General features: G+C 39.9%; 1 pseudogene; it reads left to right on the forward strand.

The window, feature by feature from the left end:
* Positions 1 to 6,847: 6,847 nt before the first annotated feature.
* The window catches only part of LOC110312049, a 135,169-nt pseudogene continuing 119,189 nt past the window's right edge, over positions 6,848 to 22,827 (forward strand).

Consider the following 22,827-nt stretch of genomic DNA (forward strand, 5'->3'; position numbering starts at 1 on the left):
CTGTTTCCACGTTTTTATCCTAAATGGAAAATCATTCATTTGGACATGGCCTGGTTTTTGTTTGTTTGATTGGTTGGTTGGTTGGTTGGCTGGTTGGCTGGTTTTGTTTTCACAAGCTAGGCATGTGATATTACAAGAGCAAATACAGGGTTCTAAGAGCCTTAATTATTAATTTGAATAATAGAAGTTTTTCAACTTACATTTGTTTTGAGAAAGAGAGACATGTAAGTGCAAAGTACTCAGTCAGAACAAGGCTATCACACAATTGCTTTTTAGTGTTTCCTTAAGTTTACATGAAAGGCATCTTTGTAATCTACTGCAATTTTCAGATCACTAGAACTCTTAGGTAAGGATTATTTTCTAATATCATATTTATAATAGTTAATTTTCTGTTATAACAAACCACTTGAAACTGAGTAATGTAACAAAAAGACTTGTTCTTAGTTATAGATCTGGAAGATCTATATGTAAAATGCAGAAAATGGACTCACGTTGTATGTTAGAACAGATAATATGACATAGGAGATTAAAACTTACATAAAGTTATAGGAGCCTGGAAAATTAAATGTTTCAACATAAAATTTGAGAAAAACACATGGAAATTATGCATAGCTGACTAATAAACTCAGCCAACTCCTTGGCTCTCAGTAAATGTCATAGAAAGCAGACAATTTAGTCCCAGATGCCAGAAGCTATCACACCCAATTGTTAGAATATTAAAGCTCTAAAATAAGAAACAGACAAATATCTAAGAAACAAGTACAAATGATCAGTGCAATTGTTCAACTGAGTAATCCTGGATGAGAGGACTAAAGATCATTTGTACAAAATCCAGACTGGCAGTTAGAATGCAGAGTAAATCTGTGAGACAAGTGTAGACTCTGAGGCATATTTCCTCTTTCCTTTGCCTGCTGTTTGCCTGACAGGGTTTGTTTCCATAGCTGGTAGAGTTACTGTCTATTGTAGAAGTTTATCACTGAGTGTCTAATAGCTTTGAATAAAGTCTAGAGCCTACACTGCAAATGTGATTGTGTGTTCCTCACACTAAGTCTAGTGGGGTTCCATGTTTGGTTAATATTCATATATTCAGAATGTGATGACGTATCATGTAGCTCATAGTAAACACCCCAGGCCCATTACAGTAAGTGGTGCTAACTGGAGATATTTAGTCTCTTCTACAAGAAAGGAAAACCCCTTCCTAGTCCTGTAACTCCTATTCCTTTCCTTAAACTTTCTGACCAATAGCTCTGGAGACACTATTTCTACTTTAAAATGTGTTGGTACCTACCTTTCATATAATTCCTCTAATAATTGTGTAGCCACCATTCCACAAGAAAGGATGTTAGTAGTCTAACTATAAATACAAAGTCCCAGGGGTTATGCTAGGTGTGAAATGTATTTCTACAGGACTTCTCTTGCTTGTATCTTTAACTAAGCTTTTAGCTAAACATACACAATCTGGATGTGTATCCTTCCCATGATGCAACAGAAACAAGAACTAGGAGCCAATAATACAAAACTTGAAGTTTTGTGATGGGAAACCAGGTCCCCTCTCAAACAGTTCACCATTCAAACTTGCAACTTTGTCAGTGGGAGAGGTTATCTTCCTTATAGGAGCTGGCACAGATTCTAGCTTTCCAGGTCCAGGAGGCATTTGAGAAAAGTCCATGATATAGAAGAGAAGTAACCAACTGTTCCAGGTTCTGCAAGTTCTAACTTCCTTTAGTCATCCCAGACAGCTGAATCCTTTCGTCTCTTTGCCATTTTGTTGTCTTTTCTAAGGAGGAAAGGCTCTGATTGCTGAGGAAAGTGAATTGTTATGCAGTATAAATGGGCCAAGACAATGGAGTCATAGTTGTCATGTGACTAAGCATGTTTTAAAATTCTGTAACCATTGCTATAGATTGATTTTTGGATCCATCTCAAAGTCCTTACATGGTTAAAAATAAAGAATAAACTTTCTGTAATTACTTTCACCTATTGCAACTACACCAGTTGAACTGTGGTTCATGGACTGAGCCACATGGGTCTCTGGGTGCTTCAGGATTATAATTAAAAAGATGAGAGAATTAAAAAGCTGCAGTTCAATTAAAGTCTGAACATTTTGGGGAATGTTGCTTAATAAGGAAGGATTTTGGCAATGGTAAATTGTGGTCTGTAATGAGCCTCAGAATTTATCTTTCCTTCCTCATTCTCTACAAGCCCCAAACCTCCCATGTAGTCCAATCTTGGATCCCTTCACTATGTCTGTGAATCCAAGTTCATCCATGGCTTACACAATAGAAAGAACATTCTTTTCTTGGGCTCTTATTTTCTCCCATATGAATACCTACACCAAAAGATCATGAGCAAGAAATGTACCACTATTTGCATGTGGTAACCAATAAATAGATTCCGAGTGTCCACAAATAAAGAGTTAAGTTAATTTCTTTTTATCAAGACACTATAATAGGACCATCTATAACCAGAGTTCTTCTGTGTACTGATGTTTTAAAATGTCTCTAATATATACTCAAGGTGTTAGGCGATAGCTCAGTTGGTAAATTTCTTGCTGTACAAGTATGAGAACTTGAGTTTGATTACCCAGAACACACACAATAACATGAGCATGCTGTTGTACAGTTATAATTCTGGTACAGAGGAAGCAGAGATAGGCAGATCTCTAGGCCAGCCAGCCTAACTGGTTACAGTGAATGACCCTGTTTCAAAAAACACCAAGGCTCTAAAGAAACAATACTTGGCAGCAACTTAGGGTCTCCATTGGATATGCACACACATACATGCATATACCTCATACACATACATAAATACATGCTTTCAGTCATATACATACACACATATATACATACACATATGTGTACTGTATATAGTATCTATTTAAGTATATATACATATTCAAGTATATTTGCTTATGTCAAAATAGATGAATGTGTGGTTCATATGTATATATACATACTAAAATCCCCCAAATTCCTAAAACTAGCATTTTGCTCTTATATATCGGGGACAACAAGAACAACCAATGGACCCCAGTTATTTTTAAACAGGGAGGGAGATGTTCTGCATGCTTATTTCCCAATAGCTGCAGAGAACTTACTATTGAAGAAAAGCTCATGTTTGCTGAAATTGAACTCATAAACCTCTTTTAACATCCGATTAACAAACTTCTTTCCGGAGGGTAGGAGAAAGAGGAGAGGTGAGGTAGGGAGGAGAAGCCTGAAGTCCGCTCAGATGTCCTGTTAAGTGGAATCTGTCTGAGCATGCTGGGCTTAAGCTGCCAAACATCTTTTCTCAAAGAAATACTGGGGTGCTACCGCGAGGGCTGATGAAATCAACCTGCCCAATTCTTTTTGTCTCCTTCCCTCTTCCACCTCCAGCACATTGTGCAAGGGAAAGTTTAAACCATCTTCCTGTCAGGTGGAAGGGGTGGGTAAGCACCAGGTGGCCATGTCCCTGTTTCTCATCCTCAGAGTGCAGCTGCTGGGACAGAGGGCCAGGCTTTGGCCTGAGGCACACACTGTCCCTGCTCTGAGGGCTGGCTGGGCACACTGTGCTCACTTTGGATCCAAAAGCCTGGGTATTTGGACTGGGAATCCAGTTTCTTGTGCTGTGGGGGTTCAATGATTATTAGGAATGCACGGAACAAATTCATTCTTTTGCAAGAAGAATCCTCCCTGGCAAGGCCAGGTCAGAAAGCCCATGGGGACTGTCCTGAAAACTCATTTATGGCTAAGAGCTTTGACACACCACTAGACTGCATGGGCTCAATTCAATTTAGCCACAGACTAAAACTTTTAAGTTGATTTTAGTTTGTGTGCTGTATCGCAAACAGGCAAGTTTGAAAGGCTATGTCCTCTAGACAGAATTTCTGCTTGGGTGACAGATAGACAAATCCTATGTGTATCACTTTATTTGATATTACTTTATCTTATTCACGCAAGGGCTAGGTTTAGGTTTGGAGAGAACCAATCATCCTTTATCATTCTAAGGTTAATATTACTCAAACATAGGTATCTATGCCTGCTGAATCCTTGACTAAGTCAATAATTGTACTTAGAATAACAGTTGACATGAGGCATGCTAAATATCAGAATAAAGAGACTTTATAATGGTTCAGTGGCTAGCTGAAATTTCTACTTCGGTAGAAACTGCTTTCTTACTCTGAATTGCACTTTTTTTTTCTCTAAAACTCCACCTAGGTATGGAATTTTCAGATTGCCATGAACCAGTTTTTCTATGAAAGTCAGTCAAGTGTAGCCATGCTATAGATGGCTGCTGCTTAGATGAAATCAAAGAATGAAACCTACCTACAACATCTAAGGTAGCTGTGGAATTCTGTCTTTCTCCACTATGACTGATTTTATTTGAGATGTTCCTCTGTCATGTCACTGCACCCACGTTGCTATTGAGGATTTGTGTGTGTGTGTGTGTGTGTGTGTGTGTGTGTGTGTGTGTGTGTTGCACTCCCCAGAGGTACACATTGACAGGCAAGCCAGCATGAGAAATATAATACCAGAAATGTGCTTCCACACATGAATGCAAAACTTAAAAGGAGCTTGACAGAGCTGCTTGGCCACTGATCTGCCCATTTTCTCTCAACCTGGCTGAGTGTTGTTGATAGTTTTCGTTTTGGTGTGTCTCGGTTGCCTCTTATCCACCAATGACCAAGCCCTCGAGCAAAGGAGAGTCCTCATTTCTGAGAGTCTACCAGAAGTATAGAACTGATCAAATTAGGTAATATAATATGAGTGCCTTACCCTAGGAGGAAACTACCAATAGCCTGTGGTTGGTCAGAAGATGAACAGATATGTAGCCTAGTGAATATATAATGGGAGAGCTCTCATTTAAGTTGTATTTCTGAAAATGGAGTTATGTTTGAATGAAACATGGAGAACAAGGATAGCAGCCTAAGTTATCAATGTTTGAAAGGCATGTGTGTATGTGGGGGGGGCAGGTTTGCATAATAATAACATAGTTCACACAGTAGGAAAACAATATACCCAGACTGGTTTTTGAAGTCAGATTACAGAGCGCCTTGGGCACCGGTGTTTAAACAGAGAGACGGGTGAGAGGCAACAACGGGTGAGAGGCAACAAGCGTCTGAACTTCAGGAATGTCAAGCGAATAGAAAGGAGCACAAGCCTATGAAATTGTCCAGAGAGTACATAATAAAGGATGCCAGGTATTGTGGAACCCACTTTTAATCCCAGCATTTAGGAGGTAAAAGCATTTGGAACTGGAGGTCTACCTTACATATACAGTGAGTTCAAGGTCAGCCTAAGCTCCACAAGAGCCTGTTTCTTCCCAAGTCAATGAAAAATGTTAACGTCTCTGTCCAAGTACATGATATAATTTAGTTAGAGATATAAATTTCATCGGGTTATATCTACCACAGGAGCAGGATGTCTCAGACTTGATCATTGATCAGCTGTAGGAGTCATGAAGGGAAAACAGGATGATAGAGTCAAGTTATAAAGGCATGTAGCCTGACTTAGAAAGCCACAGAGGTTACTGAGATCTGAGGTGTGGGTCGTGTTGACCTTCGTGGATACAGCTGAGAGTTGATTAAACTAGCAAGACACGAGCTGCAACTCCAACTCTGTTTTCTTTCTGAGTTGATGATTCACTATTGCTATTGAGAGGTGAGTTGGGCCATGGGTGAACAGGAGCAGTCGGCAGTGAAGACTGAAGGGCAAAGAAGCAGGAAGATTTCCTTGAACTCTGCTTGCACTGAAAACCCTGAGCAGAAGCCCAAACTTGTGGCTTCCTTGGATCTCTTCAGATCAGAGAGCTGCCCATTCCAAAGCCACAGGGCTTCTTTTGCGTCTCAGTTACACCACAGGCATCTGACTCATAGGATAGTCAGCCATAGAGGTCAGTCCTGCCTTCAAGCAAGTCTGGAGTGGAGCACTCCTCGGCTTCAGTTTACCTTCTGTTTTAAATAGGTCTTGGTCATGGCACTGTTACATCGAAAGGGTGGGCTTATCTTTGTGTTGTATATAATCAATCCTTTATGGACTATAAACCCATAGATCATTATTGCCCTTATTGTCGAGAGTGCAAAGAATAAGTGTATATAAGGGAACAGGTCCCTCAAAAAGAAGAACAGCTCTCAGAACAAGCTTTCAGAGGTTACAGACACAGTGTCCAGGTCAAACCTCCAACTTCCTATTAAGCCTTTGTTCCTTTTTACCATCTAAATTAATTACTCCCTTAGGCTTCATATTTTAAACAACCTCAAAAATTATATACTATCTGGTAGAGGAAGGTCCTATTTCTTTCCTTTCAGTTTTAAATCCAAGTTTAAAGGCCCCTTTGAAAACTTGGCAGCCACTTTGGAAATGGGCGTGAGCTTACAGGACAGCATCAAGGCTGAATTCAGTACAAGAGCACTGAGCTGTTTCATTTGCTGAGGCTTCTGGTAGGTGTTGTAAGAGATCAAGTGTTAAATCAGGGGGTCCCTGTCTGCTGGCACTGCCCAGTTCCAGACAGGGAAAAAGACAGTCAATCAACTAGGGCAAAACCAAATGAGATTAAGAAGACATTTTTGGCTTCATTCACTTTCTGGATGAATAAAATACTGGGTCTCCAGAATTTGGCAGCCCTCATGACATGTTAGGAGAGAATAGAAGAGAGGTACCTCTAGATGGGCCATTTCTCCATAATGCCAGTGAGCTTAGAAACTTTACAAAGAAAAATGGGACAAGTCTTTCCTCACCTCACATTAAGCATCCTCAAACACCAGTAGCCTTAATAGTAGACTCCAGGAGAGGCAGATGGAAGTGCCCTGACCCAGCACACTCAGGACAAGAAACTGCAGGGATTGGGGGTCATTGCAAGTGGTGAGATGAACCTGATAGGGTTCCTAAATAACAGCATGCTCTCAGCTGCAGGCCTGACTTCATGCTATTCCAGTCGTGTGACCTGTCTCCTCCAGGGATCTAAGATAACACTTATCACAGCCGGCTTTGGGATCCGGTTGCTTGAATGTGTCCCTGCTTTCAGCACTGAATATGAGAGCAATGACCATGACTTACTCAACTCTGTGCCCCAGAAAACTTGGCATCAGCCCTGGTCCTCGGCAGATGCCCAGAAAGTGTGCAGAGCTGGTTGGAATTTTGGCAGGGCTTCCTGCTTCTCATGGGTAAACCCCATGGGTCTTCTTGTCTGATTTGCAAAGGATAAAACATTTCATTTATTAGAAAACCGGGATCTGATTTTTGAAACCTTGATTCTAAAAGAAAGCAGAACTGGATTTTCTTTTCTATGCATCCCTGTCCACAGAACCCTGAGGAGTCTATTTCCATTCCATGCTCAGTTTTCTACGGGTGGTTAGAGAGGTTAATATATATAAGAATCTCTCAGTTCTAGACCTTTCTTTCTATTATTTTGCATTGTAAGTTCAAAATTAAAACCCGGCTACCCAATTTTCCTTTCTTTACTCTGATCCTTGATATGCTGGCATTATATCATGTTCTAAATTTATACAGATTTATTAAAAAGATATCACAGTGGAAAAGAGCAAGCCTGACACTGTTGTCATCATCCCTTAATGGGTTGCCACCTTCCAACCACTGGATAAAGAGTCTTTTGTAAGTAGCAGGACATTTTTTTCTCCCAATCCATTGAAATATTTTTAAGACTTAAAACTTTTAACTACTGTGTTCTGGGACAGTTTCACACAAGTACATATGTGTACTGGCTGCTGTCATCTTATATTCTTTCCCATCTCTTTTCTTCCTTTATCTACTTCTGATCTGCTCTAGAAATCTATTTTTTTTACATCTATGTCTATTTATCTTGTTTTGTGACTCATTGAATTTAAGCATGGTTTTCTGTGTCACCATGTGCATGCAGATGTCTTTGGGAGCTGGGGCGGGAGGCTAGGGGCTGGCTCAAGTGGGTCCATTTTGCCTGGCTTTTTGGTTTTGAAATTCACAGGTTCACAGAGGTGCAAGACAAATGGTGGTTTCTCTCCTCCAGCAACCTGCAGAATACCTTATGGCACTTTGAAAAGTAGACAGCAAGGAAGAACCATCCAATTCAGCCTCAGCTTCTTTTCTTTACATATTACAACTGAGATGTCTGGTGTCTTCAGGAACAAGCTATTATCCTCAAGTTCTGGTGGGCCACCAAGAGGCCAACAATATAATGGAATTATCATTATATATATATTTCCATATGAGCACAAGCACTTGTATTTACAATTTTTAATGGTGAGAGAAAAATATCAACCTAAGGATGTTAGGAAATTCTTAAACCATCTCAGAAAGAAGCTGTGTAGAGGCAAATACCAATTTAGACTAATACTATTTATTTACTCTGCCTGGGAAATATGATTAATAACACTTTATAACATTTACAGAAAATTAAAATGGAAAACAGAAAACAATTGAAATTTTCAGAGCTAAACAAACGTAAAAAAATGTCATACTATGAAATAACTGAGATAGAACCCTGCTATAAAAGATGAAATGGATATGTGTTTATCTCATTGATTAAAGATTTAATCTTATTTGGGCACACCGCTTTACCACATTGCACTGCTAGGCTTAATTAATAGTCACGCTATTAAGTTGTGCATCTCATCCGTTCAGGTTTAGCCTCTTGAAGTATTAGAGACACTAGGATACAAAAGACAATTTACATACTATTCCTTGCTTAGTCATTGATTATTAAATCAGAAAGACTTTGAAAGTGGTGGTCTTCACAAATGTCATTAAAACCTGTGTGTTCTCATATATGGTGTGAAAAGATTGAAAAAAGTCTGTTACAATTCAGCCTGCAAATATTATCAGAAACAATCATCACATGAAAACATTTTGAGCATTATTACTCCTGCACTAATACATTATATGACATAGTAATGTTTTGGAAATACGTGAATGTATTTATCTCTTTTGCACTGAATTTCGCCCTACTCAGCCCAGGGCATCAGAGACAGAAACCACAACTGTGACTGTTCTAATAGGAATGCAAAAAGAAAGTTAATTTTGATTCTGATGAGCAAAACTGGCACTTCATGGTCACAGGAAGATAATCAAATTAAAATAAGACGGGTTAACAAAGAGACAAGGGTACTCAATTCGCCCATCTTCTGATTTAACAATGTCTGACTGATTTGGCTGTAGCCTTTTGTAAAAAGTGAACACTGACCTCCCAGGAAGAGAAGGAGGGCAGAGCTTGCTTTGTCCAGCTCATTAACTGTGAGATGGAGAACAGGTGAGATCAGATATCAAACTTTACTTCCTCATCCTGGAGACTCACTGTTCTTTTCCATGAGGGGAGACAAAGAGATTACTCTACAACTATTTAGCTAAGCACGGGGACACCCAAAAACAAATAAGATAGCAGCCTGTTCTCAAACTCATAGCATTCAGGAGCCCAAAGTCCTGGAAAACTCGTACCCAATGCTGCCTCCAAGACTGGACTCAAGCACCCAGGATATGATGGCCTAGCAGAAAAATGCACCACAAGCAATACCCGGAGCCATCACCTTCTTGCTTATGATGCAACAATTGGCCAATACGAAAACCATAAGTACTGCAGTGTGGGGTGCTGCTTTCTTTAAACCTCTTGTCTCCATTAATACTTTTCAAAGTGTTTATTTTTTTAAATCAGTATGCTTAGCATTAAGTTTTATTATGGTTCCTTAAAAATGATTTCTGTTGACTAAGTGTAAACTGTTAAGCCTTTAAAATTGATTATAGAGTACACATAAAGAAATATTTTTTCTACTTTGATATACATAAATTACTTTAATTTGAGAATTAACTTTTAAGTTTGGAAAGGCGATTTTGAATATATTACTTTTGGTACCTCAATATCTTTCATTAGTACATAAAAATTCAAGTTATTGCTATCATTACTTTCTCAAAATTGTCCTGATTGAACTCAATTGACCACTCTAGAATAGAACAGCTATTTCCCCTTGTTATGTTGTATATGAAACGAATATCAGTAATAAAAGAAAAACATTTTTAAATGTGATAAAAGACCACAAGGTGATCTTTACCAAAGTTCTAAAGTGATTATGCTACTTGGTAAAAAAAATATAAATTTCTTTTTCCTTTTCTATTTTACAATGTAAATGCTGAGATGGCACACTTTTATAAGAAGATTCCCGCAACAGAAGAGCTTGGAACTTGCTCTCAAGGCCACAGAAGCCAGTTTGGCTTTATCAGGGCTTAGTGCCTGCCTTGGGTACACATGCCCCACCCACACCTGTCAAAGCATCAGCTGGGCAGGATGCTCCTCTTCCTTAACCTCTGCACACAGCCAAGGTAGCACTGACAAATGAGGTCAGGCTCAGTGATTGAAGTGAGTGAAGCATTTTATATTTATATCCATGGACACACACACTCCGGTGTATGTTCCAGTGACATCAAGGGACTTTCCACAGCCGTGAGTATCCTGTGTCTACCGTGAGGTAACTCTGTCTGGCCCGGAGAGTTCTCTGAACAAACCAGCAGGGGAAGTGCTAGGTCCCTGGATGTATAGCTCCATGCTCATGAACACTAACACCATTCTCTATTATGTACTATATGGTTCATACAAAAGTAATATATACAGGGATTTTGGCAGAGAGTTTTGTTTTGTTGTCTGTGTAACTAATGGCTCCAAGTTTGAATATAAACCAAATATATATATATATATATATATATATATATATATATATATATTTCAAGCTTGTCATTTATGAATGCTTATCCAAATTAATTTAACTATTGGGACTATACATACAAAGTCAATAAAGCATCCAGACAAAAGTCTGATACATCATCGCCGTTCAACACATACTGTTTTTTTTTGATGTTATACATGGAAACAAGGCATTGTTCCATGTGGAAAAGCAAGCAGAGCCAATAAATGAAGACAGATGCTATAAAATACCAAAACTTAACAATTTAGAATACATGCTGTAAACACATAGTATTGCATCACCTTGGGTTTCAGATAACAGAATCATGAGAAACTATTAACTGTGATACCTTCCATTTGAAGGCTAATGAATAAAATTTATGTTAAGTGGGTATGAAGGCATTTGATGCAAATCTTGCTGCAAAATTTTGAGGGATAGATACATATATTGCATGTGTGTGTGTGCAGGGAGATAGCCTTTGTGTTCCCAGGAGCAAAAGAAAGTTGGGACAATTCAGGGCCTGAGGGAACTATACATGTCCTTTCCTGCTTTTGGAGGACAATGTCTACATCACACACTGGTTTTTGCCTTAGTTTATGTCATTTAGTACAAAGAATGGGTTCCTACGAATTACTGAAACACCTTGGTTGCTATGGAATAGACTGTCTGTCAGCCCAGCAGACATTGAAACACACTTTGTCAGCAGAATGCACTTCTTGATCTAAAGCATGGCAAAACACTTAGGGAAGGTGGCACCCTTTGACAGTCTCAGAGAATGGCAAGATTTACACTACACAGACAGGTACACATGGACATGAACACGCCATCTGCCTGCCCCCCATATACACTTGTGGCTTAGAATGGCTGGTATCCCTGATATTCAGGCCAATGGAAGTGATCCCTTGCTTCCTACACATTGAAAATTTTTCAGATAAAGCTTCAGGATTAGATTCAAATGCAAAATTTATTTGACATTTAAATGAATAGCAGAGTTTTTTATGTGGCCTTGAGCATACTGCTAAACTTCTCTGCATCTCTGTTTCCGTATAATATTATAGTGTGTTAATAATATAGATACTACCTAATAAGTAGGAATATTGTTATCCATAACAGTGCAAAATTGCCACACCAATTTTGATTGTAAGTATATGTAGTATGGCAATGGTTACTAATAAGCATCATTTCCGAAGCTTGCATTTAAAAAACAGTATTACAATAAGTAGTACAATGAAAATATATAGTAGTATTCTACACTAAGAAAATACAATTGTGTAAAAGATTCCTTATGCATTTAATTATGCATACACACTCTCCTTTCTTAATTAACTCCTTTGAAAGTCTATTTGAATAACTATAGAACTACAATGTTTCCAAAGTTCGAACTTCCTATATGTGAAGCAAAACAACAAAAACTTATCTTGAAAGCACAAGGAGACATGCTACACAAATATTCAGTTTTCTCTTCAATAGCCCTCCTAAAATGTGCATTTGTTATAGAACTCTGACATATAGGAAATGGTTTACTAATCACCAAGAACATGCTATGCATAGTTAGCAAAAATTGACATATAGCTGTACTTTTTTTCCAAACATATTTTTAGAATAAATAAACTACTGCAATCACATCTGAAGTTCTCTTTGTCAGTGTCGGTTGCTATAATGAACGACCATCATCTATGTATCCAGTAAAACAACAAACACTAGATCCTCACTTTCCCAGAGGCTCTACAGAAATGTAGTTTCACAGTGCTAACATCACCAAGTTTTGGTGATGGCCATTTCCCATTGGAGAGAACCAAATTTTCCCTTTCACCCCACTGGTGCAAAAGTACTAACCAGTCTTCTGGTTTCCTCCCAGAATGATGCTAAGCTTATCCTTGAAGGTTCCAGCCTTATAATTCTGTTGCCTCCAAAAGGCCTCACCTTCTTACTTGTTAAATGAATATTTTATTTATTTACATTTCAAATGTTATCCCCTTTTTCTATTTCCCCAGCTGAACCCCCCATCCCATCCCCACTCCTTCTGCTTCTATGAGGGTGTGTCCCACACAGCCACCCGCTCCCACCTCCCCACCCAAGCAACCCCCTTCAATGGGGCATCCAGCCATCACAGGACCAAGGGCCTCTTCTCCAGTTGATGCCCAATAAGGCCATCCTCTGCTACATATATGTCTGGAGCCACGGGTCCCTCCATGTGTACTCCTTGGTTGGTGGTTTAGACACTGGGAGCTCTGGTTGGTTGATATTGTTGTTCTTCCTATGGTGTTGCAAACCCATTCAGCTCCTTCAGTCCTTTCTCTAACTCCTCCATTGGGGATCAGTTCAATGGTTGGCTGTGAGCATTCACCTCTATATGTCAGGCCCTGGCAGAGACTTTCATGAGACAGGTGTATGCATGCCCTTCTTGGCATCCACAATAGTGTCTGTGTTTGGTGACTATATATGGGGTGGATCCCTAAGTGGGGCAGTCTCTGGATGGCATTTCCTTTAGTCTCTGCTCCACACTTTGTCTCCGAATTTGCTCCCATGAGTATTTTGTTACCCCTTCTAAGAAGGGCCAAGCACCCACACTTTGGTCTTTCTTCTTCTTGAGCTTCATGTGGTCTGTGAATTGTATCTTGGGAATTCTGAGCTTTTGGGCTAAAATCCACTTCCAGTTACTCTGAAACTAATACAAGAGAAAGTGGGGAAATGCCTCAAATACATGGGCACAGGGGAAAAGTTATTGAACAGAACACCAATGTGTAGCCTCCCCAACCTTGAGCAGGCTAACTCAGACCTATTCTGCCTCTGTGAATGAGACCACCTAGGGTGGAGTCTTCCATTCTATTGTTCTGTCACCTGCACTATTCTTCTCCAAGATGCTGCTACCTGCTGAGAGACTGAACCTGCCTTCCTGAGATATTCCTGAGATAGCTGAAAGCCTGGTGACTGACAACTTACTGCCAACAAGTGTTATCAGACTATTGCTAACAGGCTGGCAACAAGGCATCAAGAATGGATGGGTGAGGGGTGGGCTTTCACCCTTTATAATCACAGACTCTTAGTAAACATTGGGCTTTGATCAGAATTTTGTCTTGGCCTCATTTCTTCTCTTGCCGTTTCCTCACTTACAGTTCCAGTCTTCCACCCAGGAACCCATTTCATGTGGCCGAGGATGGCTACACCAATGGCTTATGTTCTAAGATCAAGAATTGACAAATGGGACCTCATAAAATTGCAAAGCTTCTGTAAGGCAAAGGACACTGTCAATAGGACAAAATGGCAACCAAGAGATTTGGAAAAGATCTTTACCAATCCTAGATCTGATAGAGGGCTAATATCCAATATATACAAAGAACTTAAGAAGTTATACTCCAGAAAACATATAACCCTATTTAAAAATGGGGTATAGAGCTAAACAAAGAATTTTCATGAGGAAACTTGAATGGTCAAGAAGCACCTATGTTCAACATCCTTAGTCATCAGTGAAATGCAAATCAAAACAACACTGAGATTCCACCTCACACCAGTCAGAATGACTAAAATCAAAAACTCAGGTGAGAACAGATGCTGGTGAGGATGTGGAGAAAGAAGCCTCACCTTCTAATACCACTGCACAAGTCTAATAGGTGAATTTAGGGGAGAACCACCAGGTCATGGAGGAGATCTTTCTAAGCTTTACCTTGTGTGTGTGTGTGTGTGTGTGTGTGTGTGTGTGTGGTAGCATTCTAACCCTAAGAAAACATAATTATTACCTTAAAAGTTATTACTACATTACCTCTATCTATCTATCTATCTATCTATCTATCTATCTATCTATCTATCTATCTACCTATCTATCTATTGATATAACGATCTATTGATTGATGGATCTATAATGACATATATAGGATAATAAACACATCTAATTGAATAATTACAGAACTATAATATTTATACACACACACACACACACACACACCTTATCTAGTGTTTGTGTTACTTGGAGTATAAAATAAACTTTATGATGTACAGTCCTCCAAGCACAGTGGGCTAAAGCAGGCAGGGATGTAGGTTCCTGTGGAGAGGGAGGTTCAGGGTAGGCAGTCAGCTTCTGTGCTGAGAGCTTTCGAGATCTTACACTTTCCATAGGTAACAGTTTTCTGAAATAAGAGTCAGGGCTCTTGGAATTCTTGTTAATTTTCCAGGTGTCTTCAACAACCTTACTTTTCTTGCACCAAAGACACATAAAGGAAATTTTCATCTTATTTTTCAGTAAAAACAACACTACTGTAGATTAACTGCAGAGATATGAGGTTCTACCTATCTCAAATAAAATCAGGCATTAAAAATATGTACCCAAACTTATGACAGCATTGCTTATTCACTTGATTTTGTTTTAAGATTTTTAGCAAAAAGACCATTTTAATGTAAATATAGATTTTTTTCAAGTAAAAAAAATACAGATTGAGAATAGATCCATATTAAAGTAAAATGTACCCCCATGAAGGAAAGATAAATCTCTGAGAAAGGCTAGTATTTCAATGCCAAGTGTATGTCCATAAAAACTATACAATACACACATGCCTTCGGACTGATTTCTTGTGAATGGTGCTATCTCTAGGCCCATTCCTCCAAATACCACATTATCGTTCAAAGTGGACCCAATTTTCAAGGTTCACTCATATACACACATATACCTATTTGATATTCTAATTCCACAAGTCTATTTCATGATTTGTTGATATACCTATTTAATGAATAGATTTACCGGTTTACAGTTAGTCATCCTTGGAAGAAAATTTGTAATACCCATCCTACTTCATATCTACTTTAGCAGCATGGGATGTTTCTCTAAAGAACTGAAATAAATTTTAAGACAGGCATGATCTCAACCTTATTAAGTAAGCTTGGTTAAATTGTCATGCAAGGTGGGATGTTGATTTGCCAACTCATGTGGAATGAGAATCTCTTCATCCTTGCTGCCTCCTTTTATATGCCTAAAACTTGTTGGTGTTGTTGACGTGATGGGAGAGAAATTCTGCATGCTTATTAATTGCAACTCTTTATTTTCAGAAATAAGAATAACTGGAAATAAGTTCGATGCCATTTAAAAAAATGCTTGAGAATTGAGATTACACAACTAGAATAGCTTTTTCTCACAGTGAATTCTAGGGTTCTTTAGCAGATCATGAATCAATAAAATCTGACTCAGCCATCTTTCTCCTGTATTATCCTAGCCTGTCGTTTGATCTTTCTCAGTTGATCATCCAATGACGGCCACTTACTCACTTACAAGTGCACTACAAAGAGCCTTTCCTCCTGATCCCTTTTCTTAGAGAAAAAGGAGACTGAAGATAGAGTTTGTCACTAACTTTTCTTTTTTACAATATTTAGCTTTTTAGAGACCCACTTTCATATGTCTCACTTGTTGGAGTAGCTTGTAGTTTTCACATAAAACATTTTTTATTTATTTTCATTATTTTACAACTTTACACATGAAATATGTTTATCATTTTATCAGTCCTATTAAAAAAAAAAACAAAGAGTTGCATCTTATCACTACCATTTCCCTGCATTTGGATGACTCCTGGCTACTAGCAATGAACTCAAACTACATAGCTTGCACTGAGCCTAACCTCTAAAAGGGCAAACAGTAGCTACCTCCATTGTGGTAACATCCTTATCCCTTTCATTCTGCCAGGCACAAGACTAGGGAAGAGTGTCTTTCATCCAACAAATTGAAGCTATGATTCTGTAGCTCATGCTATCTGTCAGGCAGGTTTTAATACCTATCATTCCATGTCCTAACCAAAAACTGAAGTCTATTCTTCACTTAGTATAATCAAATGATCAACATTTGATCCATAATGTATTTAGGACTTTATGGCTTTACTCATAAAGTCAAACTCATTCTTTTGTCATAGATTCCTACCTGTGATGTTCTAAGTATACTATTAGGAGGTGTGGCCTTGTTGGAATAGGTGTGGCCTTGTTGGAGGAAGTGTGCCTCTGTTGGGGTTGGCTTTGAGACCCTTCTCCTAGCTGCTTGGAAGACAGTCTTCTGGTTCCCTTCAGAACAAGATGTAGAACTCTTAGTTCTGTCGCCAGTGCCATGCCTGCCTGGACACTGCTTTGATAATAATGGAAGGAACCTCTAAATCTGTAAGCCAGCCTCAATTAAATCTTGTCCTTTATCAGAGTTGCCTTGGTAATGGTGTCTCTTCACAGCAATGGAAACCCTAAGACACCACCTGTGCAAACTACCATGCAGCATTCATGACTGGAATATTCCAGCTCTTCATCTGTGGCTGATATTACTAGGAACTTGCATAAACTCAAGGACAACTACCTCATTGTTGTTTTTCCCATGGGGACAGAATTTCCTTGGGCAGGTGGGGGGTCAACACAAAACTGAGAAACAAAAAAGAGAAAAGGCAAATTATACTAGCTAGTAAGTCCAACTGCTCCCAAGCTTTCCCTATGAATCTTCAGTGGTACGAATTCACTATTTCTTATTTTTCTCAAGCCAGTTTAGGTTGGATTAATCTGTAGTGGTTGATGTGAATAGCTAGACAGAAAATGTCCTTGGCTGCCCTGTGGGGAGACTGGGTTCCCATTGTGATGAAATACTATGCAACGCAAGAAAAGGTAAATTTAGGACTCCAGATTGATCTGGAGACCTTAGGGCAATAATAACCCAGGACTTGTTAGGCACGAGCAACTCCTAAGTTTGTAGGTACTAAAATAAGATATTTTATTCTCTGAAGTCACAAGCTTCCAGTTTTCTATTCAGAGAGCTGAAATGTACCTATTATCTTGCTTGTGTTTACTACACATGATCTTTTATTCCAAGCAAATGATGCCCCAACTGTCTGTCTTGGCTGCCACACTCCTTTTGAAGGGCCATGTTGCATTGGTTTCCTTTTAGTTTCACCACAGACAAGAGATGCTGCTCTAGGTTTGGCAAGTGCTCTCATTGTCAATATTTAGAAAGTGGTATTTGCAACCAGTGTTGCCAGAGATACAGTGCACATCCATTTGGGTGGTAGACTTAGTGCCTGAGAATACGTGCCAGCTAATGCCTGGGCACTTGCAAATTGCACTGACTGTTTCCTGAGGAGCCACCACATACAATACTGGGTTATTATTATTCCACGAGCCACACAAAGGCTACCTGTTGGCACCCTTCCAGGGCAAACTCGTGACCAGGGCACATCTTTTGAGGTGGACTTTCTCAATCCATTGCCATGGGTGCTATACTTTGCTTGTGCTCTCATTTCTTCTATAGCTAGTAGTTAATCTTTCTGTTGCTTACAATTTATCTAATGAATATCCAAACTGAAAAGGCCTTTTAACATTTTTTTTTGTATAAAATATACTTCCTGCATTTTGCCCAAGGCTGTGTTAAATGCAAGAGACACTAGGTTATCTCCCTAATAACGTGTTCAAGGCTGGAGCTTACAAATTTGTATGCCATGACTGTACAGTATTTTGACTTTTGACAACTACTGTTGAATTCAGATGAATCATGAGGTCAAATACTGCTGTTTGGTGACTTGTGCTAGAGACACATGGACAAATATTTGTTCATCTCAGCCAGAGCATAAACAATAAACCAAAGAATGATTCTAACTTGATGAACTAATGAGTGTTATGGTTAATTAAAGCCACGTGGATGAGGTCTTAGGCACATATAGCAATCCTGATGACTCAAATATGGTCATATCATGGCATGGTCTACCATAGTATGGGCTATGACTCAAAAAAGCTGTCCTACTTGCAGGCAGTTCCTCTGAAGAGTCTCCCCTGTCCTAACAATTGTTTATTGTTTGCATAGCCTCGTAGGGAGGGTGACATTAAGAATCTTGCAACTTTCTGGGTCTTGTTTGTTTCATAGGATTCATAGGATTCTAAATATATTCTTGAACCTTATGAGTTTTTCTTGAATCTTTCTCTTCTGTATGTCTGTAAAAGGCAAATTCTAGAAGCTCCCATATCGATCTTATACCTTTCCAACTATATCACTCTTTTTTGGAAAATTCTTTTTCATCAAAGATTTTCTCAAGAGTCTTATCTCAAAATAGTATTACCTTAAAACTCTATTTTGCAGAATTTTGAAAGTTTTAAAGAAGCAATTTATATGCCATTTGCCATTGTCCTATAAATATTTATGAACTTGGCAAAAATGCATCCAGTGGTGCTATTCTCGTCTTGAATATGAAAGGGTAGGGGAATGTATGCTCCTAAGAAACAAGAAACATGGATGCCTCAGATTGCAGCCTGAGATTAGTCTCAGAATCACAGTGCACAGAGAGGAAACCCAGTCAGAAAACAGCCACAGTTGTGGTGGGTGGAGGAGGCAGGCCTGGTGTGGGGGGGTATTCAGGCTAGATATTGAAACAGATTATGTGAGGGTACATTTATGTAAAAATATGTACTGCAGATGTTCATCAAATTTGTCTTAAGTCAATTCCTCTGTGGTTATATGAGAAAGCCCTATAAGGACAGAAGAAGAATTACAGAAACTCAGAGAGAGCAGCATCCATCCAGACAAACTGCCAACCAGACAAAATGCAAAGGTCTCATGACTAGGGCATGGCATTCCTAGTGTTTCATCAGTGACATTTGACTAATTGGAAAACTTGGGCCTGGGCACATTAAGCTGATCCACAAGTACTCTAAGTTTATCTTGGCACAAAGCTGGAATAGTTGTGTATTCTCTCCCCCCTCCCTTTCTCCCTCCCTTTGCCCCTCCTTCTCTGCCTCCCTCCCTCCCCCAATCTCTTTTGAGACAAAATTTTACTATATATGTAACCCAGAACTTAATGTGTACACTTGAACTCAAAGAGATCTGCCTGTCTGCCTGCCTCTGCCTCCTTAATACTTCAATTGAAGGCACAGGCTTACATGGAGGATTTCTGCCTACATTCAACCATGATGAAATTCCAGACAAGTTACCGGACACGGTGTGAGTCTTTCATCTGAAATGTAATGTCAAAATTACCTGCCATCATTACAGTGCTCTGAGAGTAATTTTAAAACAACTTAGCCCCCCTCTCTTCAGTTTTCCTAATTTTGCGTATACAAGATATGGATATTAAGTACTCAAGATGTGTGAAGACCATGGCATGCCCAATTTCCAGGGATGTGCTAAGGAATGGGTCCCTTTTGTGACCCTCAGGTGGAGATCGCCTGTTCTGCAAGGCAGGCAGAGTCTCTCTATGGCATTACTGGTATGGCCAGAGGGTATACATGTGAGTGATCCTCCTGGGAGGAAAGTAGATAAAGGAACCAGGGAAGGACAAGTTTATTGGAGCTGAGGAGGGCAGAGAACACAAATGAGCAAGGACCACCATCATGGGTGTGTGACTCAAAGCCTTGGGAACATGCTCAAAGGCAGGCCAATGCTGTCCTGAGGCTCCATAGATCTCTGAGCTCAGGCAGCTGTTATCAAGAGTGACAAGGAGCACCGAGACCTTTGCTGACACTGAGACCTTTCCTTCCTTCTTGTCTTTCACTCATGGCTGATCCTATTTTCCACACACACAGGAGCTCTATAGTCCACTAAGAACTAGCCTAGTACTGTTGACCAGGCAGGGTTTCTACCAGAAAGGTGTATTTCTCTGGAAACTGCCAGTTAGCAATTGCTCCTGGTTTGAAATTTGTGCTAGGAAGACTAGTAGCAAATAGGCTCTTTCCTGTTTCGTGTGTGTGTGTGTGTGTGTGTGTGTGTGTGTGTGTGTGTGTGTTTGTTTTTGTTTTATGTGTGTGAGTGTGTGTATGTGTCTGTCTGTCGGTCTGTCTCTGTCTCTGTCTCTGTCTCTGTCTCCGTCTCTGTCTCTGTCTCTCTCTCTCTCTGTGTATGTGTGTGTAACTGAGGAAAGAGAGATCACATATCAAATAAGCAAACTTAGGGTGAACAGTATGTATTAAAGTTCAAAGAATAATATTCAGGACATTTTTAACTCAACTTCTGTGTCCTTCCGCATTCCACTGCTCTGTGACATTGGAACCTTATGAGACAGCTCTGTAACTATATCACTACAGGGACCCTTCCAGCATTTCCTTCATTCAGATTATTGAAGCCAGCCCTGTAGTTTATCTGGGATTGCACAGCTCTTGCTAAGTGTTCCTTGGTAAGTGTCCCTTTCACGAGCATGACTCCTTTGCCAGGGCTCCAAGAATCACGCTCAAAGTTCAAAGTTCAGGACAGGACGATGGGAAAGGCCATGGAAAAGTGAGCATGGAATGCTGCATGTTAGACTGCTGGGTCTCCTGGAACCTTTCTTTCACACCACATCAGCAAAGCCGTGTGACCGCTCCAGTCCCTCCATAGTGCCACACTTTCCACTTAGCTAAATTGGCTCTTCAGACTTTGACCTCAGTCCTGCACAGGGAATCCAAAAGACACCCAACTCAGAATGAAAGGTTTGAGGAGATGTGAACGCTCCATTCCCCTTCTTGTAACCCATTAAGCAAGGGCTGTGAGTGAAGGTGGGGAACTCTGGTCATGATTACTTTTCCTTTATTCACCAAAATGAGCTGCTTGAAGGTCAAAGAATCAGCATTCAATGTGTGTACTTAGAACTTTCCACAGAGTGAGTCTTCCTAGAGGAGGGAACAGCATGCTTCCTTTATTTTTACTTCCTTACTGAACAACAGGAATATTTTTACTAAGCATGGAATCCTCAGTGTGTTATATTATATTATATTATATTATTAATCAAACATTCAGATATTTAGCCATAAAACATTTTGCCTGAAACATGGGATCAAGCACAGAGAGTCAAAGTCACTTAATTTATGACCCTGTATATTACAAGTACCATGAGTCGAATGATATAACTATTATAGGTATTGCCCCCAGATCCAGTGAGCTGGCAAGTGGTGCATTCTGGGTATGGCTTAGGACATGTTAGATTTGGTGCCCAAATATGACTGCGGTCATTCATTTCTTCTCCTTTTCAGAGATTTCAGTGAAAAGTATACTCACCAAAGAAGCACCAGGAAGATGGAAAAGGAAGTGCTGATATTAACCCAACAGGAATCCAACAGCTCAGTCTGCTATGAAGTAGGTTTGGAGGCTACATTTTAGACCTGAGACTTTAGGGAATGTAGGAGATGGAGGGGTTTTTTCCCATAATAATTTTACCAATTGTTTGGGAATTTCACATTGTGATCTCTGAGCTCCCTCACATCCCAGTTCTGCTAGGTCTGCTTCCCAGTTCCAAACCCACCACCCACCACAAGAAGAAAAACAAGACAAAAAGAAGGAAGAAGAGGATGAAGAGGAGGAGGAAAAGGAGGAGGAGGAGGAGCAGGAGGAGGAGTGAAAGGAGAAGGAGAAGATCCCATTTGTGCTGCTCTGATTCATTGGAGCAAGATCAAACTCCCAGTGGCTTGCTGCTTAAGGAAATCTGAGTCCTTTCCCACCCACATCCCCATGAGAAGTCATCAATTCTTGAGAGCTCCACTTGAACACTGTTATCATAATTTTTAAGAGTTCTCTTCAATGGCTTTCTGTCTAGACTTTTATTTTGGGGGGTCAGGTCGGGGTAGGGGTTGTCACAGGACATTCTCTCTGTCTCTGTCTCTCTCTCTCTGTCTTTCTGTCTGTCTCTCTCTCTCTCTCTCTTGTGAGTCTGCAAGTTGTCATTACCATGGCAAGAGTACCTTCCTTCACAGTAAATGGGAGCACAGATCATGACCTTGTTTTTGCTGGCAGTATGGAGTATTAATATGCCATTGACCTCAACATGGTCTCCTATGGCAGTACAGACCATGGACATCAACCAGATCTTCTCGTGCTGCACAAGCCGTGGATACCATCACTGCCCTTGGAGCACTGGGCAAAGACATTCAGGTAGCCTTCTGTGGTATGGATGTCAATACAGACCCAAGGTGCTATAGGACCATGAACCCAGACATGGCTCTTGGTGCAACATGGACCTGGACATCACTATAGCCCCAGGTGGCAGTGAAGGTCAACCATATCAATATGACCCCCAGAAGCAGCACAGCCCAGAGACATCAACATAACTTGAGGCTGCAGCACAAACCAGGGACATTCAAATGATCTTTAGTGGTAACCCAGGCCACAGACACCAACTCAGGCCCCTATGACTCAAGGTTTTACTTAGGAAGGACTCAACATTTACTTGGCTAGTGTTTAGCTTAACCAGAGCACAAGGGTCAGCTTTTCAAGCAGAGATATTGCTACT

This window comes from Mus caroli, chromosome 16 (genome assembly GCF_900094665.2).
Source record: "Mus caroli chromosome 16, CAROLI_EIJ_v1.1, whole genome shotgun sequence".
NCBI classification, from domain to species: Eukaryota; Metazoa; Chordata; class Mammalia; order Rodentia; family Muridae; genus Mus; species Mus caroli.